General features: G+C 48.6%; 1 pseudogene; it reads right to left on the bottom strand.

Moving 5' to 3' along the window:
* Positions 1–7500, bottom strand: part of LOC119070215 — a 10973-nt pseudogene that overhangs the window by 2178 nt on the left and 1295 nt on the right.

Genomic DNA, 7500 nt, shown 5'->3' with positions numbered 1-7500 from the left:
GTGAGGCGTCCCTTTTCCGAGACATCCCACCTGCCCTGCCACACATCCAGCAACCTCTCCATCAACAGTTCCTTGAACTGAGAACCACTCAACCCTAGCATCTCTTCATCCGTGATCGGATCGCCATCCACCGGCGTAATGCCTTTACGGAATTCGGAGAGCAAGCCTCTACGGGTTGCCTCCAAATCCCATGGTAGTTCTCCGTGGAGAACTTGCATTGCGTCTGTGGAAACCGTCCGACACACGTTTAGAGATGCATACAGGACTAGCCTTTGACATCTATTCAGCAAGATAGACGCATACGAAAAGCGCAGAGTCCGGAACCACACGCTTGCACCATACGACATACACGCCACGAAGAGCCCCTTGTACAGAATACAAGTTGCCCTACGCCCCAGGCCCCACGACTTCCTCATCACACGACGCAAACACCCAACAAGACCAAGAATCTTACCCCGGAGGTAAACGAAGTGCGGCCTAAAATTCATACGCTCAGCAACGAAGATTCCCAGGTGCTTCACCTCACTCTTGTAGGAGATGGAGGTGCCGTTCAGCCGTATGCACGGAGGCCGGTTGGCCGACAAGTGACCCTTCATAAGGATACACGTTGTCTTGCCCGCCGACACCGGAACACACACCTTCTTCCCCCACTCATGACACAACTGCAAGCACCGCGTGCCCAGCTCCTCCAACGCCGATCGACTATTAGCCCCAATAACAATGGTACCGTCGTCGGCAAAAGCTACAATGAAGAATCCAGCTGCCACGAGTGCCAGCAAGAGTTCATTCATTACAAGCTTCCACATCGCCGGTCCACTCTTAGATCCCTGAGGACACCCACGAGTCACATCTTTCCGAACGATGCCAGTCTTACCAACATAGTAGACCTTACGACCACCAAAGTAACTCATCCACAAACCAAACTCATTACTCTGAGCCTCATCTAACTTCAGAAGCATGGAAAGCCAGCCAAGATTGTCAAACGCACCTTGAAAGTCGATATTCAGCCCAATAACGTACTTCATCTCCGAGCATTCAACATGCCGCTGAACGCATCTCCATGCATCTTCAGTAGACTTGCCGTAAGTGAACGCGAACTGATACGGTGAAACCTCCACATCCATCAACTTTTGATCCAGCCTCTTAACCATTATACCCTCAAGCACCTTGCCCAAGTTATCTAACAAACAGATAGGTCGATAGGAGCCTGGGTCAGATCTTATCCGGTCCGGAGACTTGAGTAAGATGACCAAGCTCGCTATTTTCCATTTCTGCGGAAAGTAACTCTCCAGCAAGCACTGCTTGTACAGACAGAACATATATTCCGGGATTGCCCCCCAGACAGCACGAACCATCTCTCCCACAATCCCATCCGGCCCCGGGCTTTTCCTCACCTTACACCTTCTCACGGAGTCGGATACTTCATCCATCTCCAGATCAGGTGGTAAGGGTCTGGCAATCGCCTTCAGCCGGTCAATCTCACTCGCATCATCGATCGAGGCAGGAAAGAAAACGTTCATCATCGCATTTACACTACCCTCCCACGTATCAGTATACACACCGTCGACTTTAACGCTACAGACATCGACAGGCTTCCTCCTACCCCGACAGAGCTTAAAAACTCGTCCCCAGGGGTTTTCATTGGATTCGCTAGCCACAAACTCCTGCCAGCACCGAAGCTTGGCTTCACACAACATGCGCTTGTACTCAATCTTACAATCCCTAAACGCCTGTAGCCGATCTGCCAGACTTGCGGCACCCGCATTACGAATGCGTTGAAAGGCATGCCTGCGCCGTCGCAGCTCACTCCTCTTCTCCGCAAGTTCGACAGACCACCACTCATTCTGGAAAGTTCGCACCGCGGTATGCCTCCGCATGTTCCAGTCGTTCGCACCGTATATCCACTCTGTGAGTAAGTCGACCTTCTCATCGACACTCACGTTTTCATATTGCGCCAGGCCAAACGCATCTGCTTTAGCTTTCACATCTCCCATGTATTCACCCCAATCCGTATCACGGGTCTGCCACCTGGCAGACTGTGGTGATGGAGAAGCATCAGCCACTAGTCCGTCCAAGCTAACTCGAATACGGATCAGATTATGGTCACTAACACCCCATTCAGGCTGCACAGACCACTCATACCCGAACCTACCGCCAGCTTCGTTTACCAGTGTCACGTCAATGTCGCTAGAGCCATTCGGCCCACTAAACGTGTACCACTCCGAGGGTTCATTGATAACAATCATTCTGCCTTCGAGTATCCATTCCTCGAGCAGCAGACCATTCGCTTCATTCAGCCTTCCCCTTCCCAAGTTCTCACCCTTACTGAACCAGAGGGGGGAAACGGCATTTGCGTCCATCCCCATGATCATATAGGTATTACCACACTTCACACGCACATTTTCCATGTATTGCAGATATGGTCCTAGGGCAGTACCAAATCTACAATACACGGACACAACGTACATGCTACATGTGGCACCTTTGATCAACACACACACACCGTACTCATCGGTACAGTCCTCAATGACAAGCACATCAGCTTCAGGGTCGTTTATCACAATCGCACTGATTCCAATACCATCGTTAACTATTCTACTAGTAACCACCCTGAAGCTAGACGGCAGTCCCCTTACCTCCCCACGCAAAACGTACGGTTCCTGAATCATAGCCACCCGAATGCGCTCCTCACTCATTTTCATACCAAGCTCAACCATCGCAACGTATGACTTACCACAGTTCAGCTGAACGATCTGTGGAAAGTCAGCCATTACCCAATTACACGATTCCGCCGACGCTCACACTCCCTAATGTAGCACGGACACCTTATCGACGAAACTCTATGTCCAGTGGCCGGAAGCCCCCGGAGCATGCAGTTACGACAACTCGCCAGGCCCGGACAAGCCGCCACCGCATGGCCAGATTCTCCACAGTTGTGGCACAATCTGCCCAGCGTACAGCGAGCCAGCATGTGCCCGAAACTACCACATCCATAACATTGCGGCACGCTATCATGTTCACGCACACGGTAACTCATCCATCCTTCATACACTCTTCCTTCACTCAGCAGACGGTCGCGCACCTTCTTGGGCGCGTCGATAATGACGTCAACACTGTCGAATCCGTGCCTAATTTTCCCCACCACCCTAATTTGCTTCAGCTCCGCATTACCCACCCCCCGGAGATTCCCACCCAGAGTCTGACCGATTTCCTCGTCAGTCTTGTCAGACGGCATGCCACAAATGAGCAAGTGCGGTGCGCTCAACTTCGCATCAGACAAGGCCAGTCCTGCCGCTGCAAACTCAGGCGCCTTCTTGATCTTTGCAACGTCAGCGCGAGTTGAGGCTATCACTGCCACTCCCCCATCTTTAAGTGGGCGCATCGACTTAACCTTAACCGGTCCAATTTCCTTCCCCATTGCCACAACCTGCTTACGCAATTCAACCGCCGACGCACGGTCGCCTGATGCAGCACTTCGTACAACCACAGCGTACGTCGGGGGGCTGGGCAAAGGTTTGGCCGGCCGCGTCACGGTGACTCGCTCGGCAACTTGCGTATCGCGGCGCACGGCGCGATTCACCCCCTCGAGTTTTCCCTCAAGTTGGGCGATCGCCAACGATTGCCGGACCACAATTGCGTCATAAGCAGCGATGAGATCAAGAATCTCCTTTCCCACGCTCTTTGTCACCCTGTCGGTAAACGCAAGCACACGTGCCCGTTCGGACAGTGCATGCGCCGCATCAGCAAATTCTCCCGCCAGTCCCCCACCTTTCCCGACAACCACCTTATCCCCATTAACGTCAACGTCCACGTCCGAATTACCGTCACTTTCATTGTCTCCGTCGTTTCCCGAAACCTCCCCTTTACGTTCATCGGCAGCGCGAGCCACACTCGCCGCTGACCCATCACGTGACGACGTCTGCTTTTCCCCATCAACTCTCACCTTCTTCTTGGGATTCCTACGGGCACTCGGCGGACTATTCTCCATAGTCCGCTTCTCTCCCGTAACCGGATCCACTTCCATTCACACAATCGCTCAAATCCCAAACAATCCAAGAATAGTCAAAATATTCAACACTCACCGCCGTTATGTCACAATTCCTTTGCACTTTTCCGCAAATACTCACTGAATTTAAACTACAATCACTCAAAAATTATTCAAACACTTTGTCCTCACTATACACACTTCTCACTATATGCACTCCGACTCTTATCGTCGTTTCTTTATACACACTCTTTCCGACTTTTCGCTCGTATAAAATACGTCCGTTCGGTTTCGCTGCTAAAGTAGCACTGAGTAGATAGGGACAGTAGGAATCTCGTTAATCCATTCATGCGCGTCACTAATTAGATGACGAGGCATTTGGCTAGTAGCCAGGTTGATGTCATCAGAATGAGGTTAATTATGTTTAAAACAAAAGATCAGTATCCTCCCCGGATAATTAACACATTTCTTTGCCTCATCATCACGCGACACCCCCCCGTATTATAGGAATTTGTATTAGACTTTATAATCAGTGTATTGCGCCTCACGCGCATGAATGGATATTCCCAGAAAACCCTGTTAGCAAGAATGCTCTAGCCGGAGCTACCAATGCACCACGGTGGTTACGTTGTTGAACCTGACCCAGTTCAACCACGACCCTCGAAGGACTGAAGTCACAATCTTGAATAAGCAATAATTGCTTATACCTAATTTTTGCAGTCCTTCGACGCTGTTCTTACTCCAAATACCTTTGTACGATAGCGTACATGCTTCAAACGTAACCTCCTGAACTGCATACTTCTCCCTTATCACATCTGCAAGTTCAGGGTCGTCACGGTATTTGGATACTTTCACCCTGTGGTCGGATTCGAGCCTACCACACTGTACGACCTGAGCATCTACAACGACTACTCTCCCATTCTTCTTTAAAACCAAGTCCGGCTTCCATAGTTCTTCTGAGGTCCGTAGATGAACTACTTTCTCAGCAGCATAACCTTTCGTCTCACATTCGTCAAACAGTAAATCGACTACTCGGTCATGCCGTTGAACTAATCCACCCTGACTCCTAATACATCCTTGAATGACATGTTGCAGCGTTTCAACTTGTCGGCATCCTGCCCTACATGCGGTAGGTTTGTTAGGCCTACCGCGGGCAGTCCGCTTCCTCGTTGGTATGCTGTTCGTTCGCAGTTGATTGTAGTGAATGTAGTCTTCACCACTAATGTCATTCATTCGGATGCTGTTAAAGGACGTTGCAGATGAGTGGTTTTGGGCTGACTTCAAATCCTTTCCGTCAACCATGCCAATCAATATCCTCCGCCAATAGGCGTGATAACCCTCCAGTGTTGGTTGATCTCCACAACCCAACACTGACAGGGCCTGTTTACAGCTATGCATAATGCTAGCGTACAACTGACAGTTTAAAACTGCAGCAATTCTATCACCCCCTGTTCTCTTAGCCTTGTTAAGCCTCAAGAATCGCATCAACGGGATCCATTGCTTTAAACACGGTATACCCAAACCACCCGCCTTTACTGGCGCATACAGGAAGGCAACTGGTACATCACCTGGAAGATGTAACCAGCGGCGTACATATTTACGTATCAAAAGGTCCATTTTGCATAAACCGGTTGCTGTTGTCCTCGAGAGGACCAGCCGGTTCAGATGTTTCGGTATAACAAATGTTTTCAGCAGGTGTATTCGCTGCTGTGGTTTTAATGGACCTTTAGTTAATTTAGACAGATCATCGTCCATGCTTACTTTCGCAACTTCCGGACCTGACGTCGTATATACAACACCCAAATATTTCCATAGGTCAGAGATAGTCAAGGCTTCAATTCGCTGGCCTTCAACAGTAAATCGCCTATTACTGACTATCTTCATTTTCTTTTCCCTCCCCGAGGGAACCAAAGAAACCGTTTTCGACTTTCTGGAGTTAATCCTCAGACCAATTTTCGCCAAGGTCTCGCCAAACTTATCCAGGTTGTGCTGTAGACCAATGACAGTCATTGCAAGCAATAACCCATCATCCGAGTAGGCACTAGCATTGACTCTAACGTCAGCTATGTCAAAACCTACTTCATTGTTGAGAGCCCTCAAAGCTTTCTCATATGCAAGAGTGAAAAGTGGTCCACTGAGTGGATCACCCTGGTAGACACCTGCAAGTATACTAGCCAGTTCACACTTGCCTTCGAACTGCATTTCAGTTATTACATTATAGAGTCATAGTTACTCCCGCCGTTTACCCGCGCTTACTTGAATTTCTTCACTTTGACATTCAGAGCACTGGGCAGAAATCACATTGTGTCAACACCCGCTAGGGCCATCACAATGCTTTGTTTTAATTAGACAGTCGGATTCCCCAGGTCCGTGCCAGTTCTGAATTAATTGTTTATTGATAATCGTTTTTTGATGGAAAGCCGTTAAGCCCTCCACCATCATAGCAAGAAAGTTCCACATTTTGGCTATGAAATCTTCTATCCGGGGAACAGATCGATGCAGAACACCAACCCTATTTACCCAGAACGAGCACATTAACCGTTATAAATGTTTCCCAATCAAGCCCGACAATCTCAATCTTCAGAGCCAATCCTTATCCCGAAGTTACGGATCTAATTTGCCGACTTCCCTTACCTACATTATTCTATCGACTAGAGACTCTTCACCTTGGAGACCGGCTGCGGATATCGGTACGGTCTGTTGAGAAGTTTGCGTGGCCCCACCATAGATTTTCAAGGTCCAAGGAGAAAATACTGACACAACAGTAAATGTCATGCTCTTCCAAGCCATCCACCATATCTCTCTATAAAAGACTTCCATGGTGGTACGTTTGTTTAGCAGAAAAGAAAACTCTTCCAGTATCTCTCGAAGGCTTCTCTATGGTCGTTCCTGTTGCCAGGATGAGTGTAATAAGACCCATTTTTAATAAACAAACGTATACTCAACAGGTTACGGAATTGGAACCGTATTCCCTTTCGCTTTTATTGAATTATGTACAACAAAATTAAGTGTGTGTAACATAAATTAAACAGCTTTCGCATAAAGCTTAGGACCGACTAACTCGTGATCAACCACTGTTCACACGAAACCCTTCTCCACTTCAGTCCTCCAAGATCTCATTCGATTATTTGCTACTACCACCAAGATCTGTGCCAATGGCGGCTTCATGCAGGCTCACGCCAAACACTTCTGCGCACACCATTGTACCCTCCTACTCACTAGAATTTCACAATGATGACCGAATGGCCAACAATTTTTATTCTAGCGATGATGTATAGGCATATGACTTGAGCGCCATCCATTTTAAGGGCTAGTTGCTTCGGCAGGTGAGTTGTTACACACTCCTTAGCGGATTACGACTTCCATGTCCACCGTCCTGCTGTTTTAAGCAACCAACGCCTTTCATGGTATCAATATGAGTCATTAATTTAGGCGCCGTAACATCATGTTTGGTTCATCCCACAGCGCCAGTTCTGCTTACCAAAAGTGGCCCACTGGGCACAATATATCTAAAC

This window comes from Bradysia coprophila (assembly GCF_014529535.1).
Source record: "Bradysia coprophila strain Holo2 chromosome X unlocalized genomic scaffold, BU_Bcop_v1 contig_576, whole genome shotgun sequence".
NCBI classification, from domain to species: Eukaryota; Metazoa; Arthropoda; class Insecta; order Diptera; family Sciaridae; genus Bradysia; species Bradysia coprophila.
This window is presented reverse-complemented; position numbering and strand designations above follow the sequence as displayed.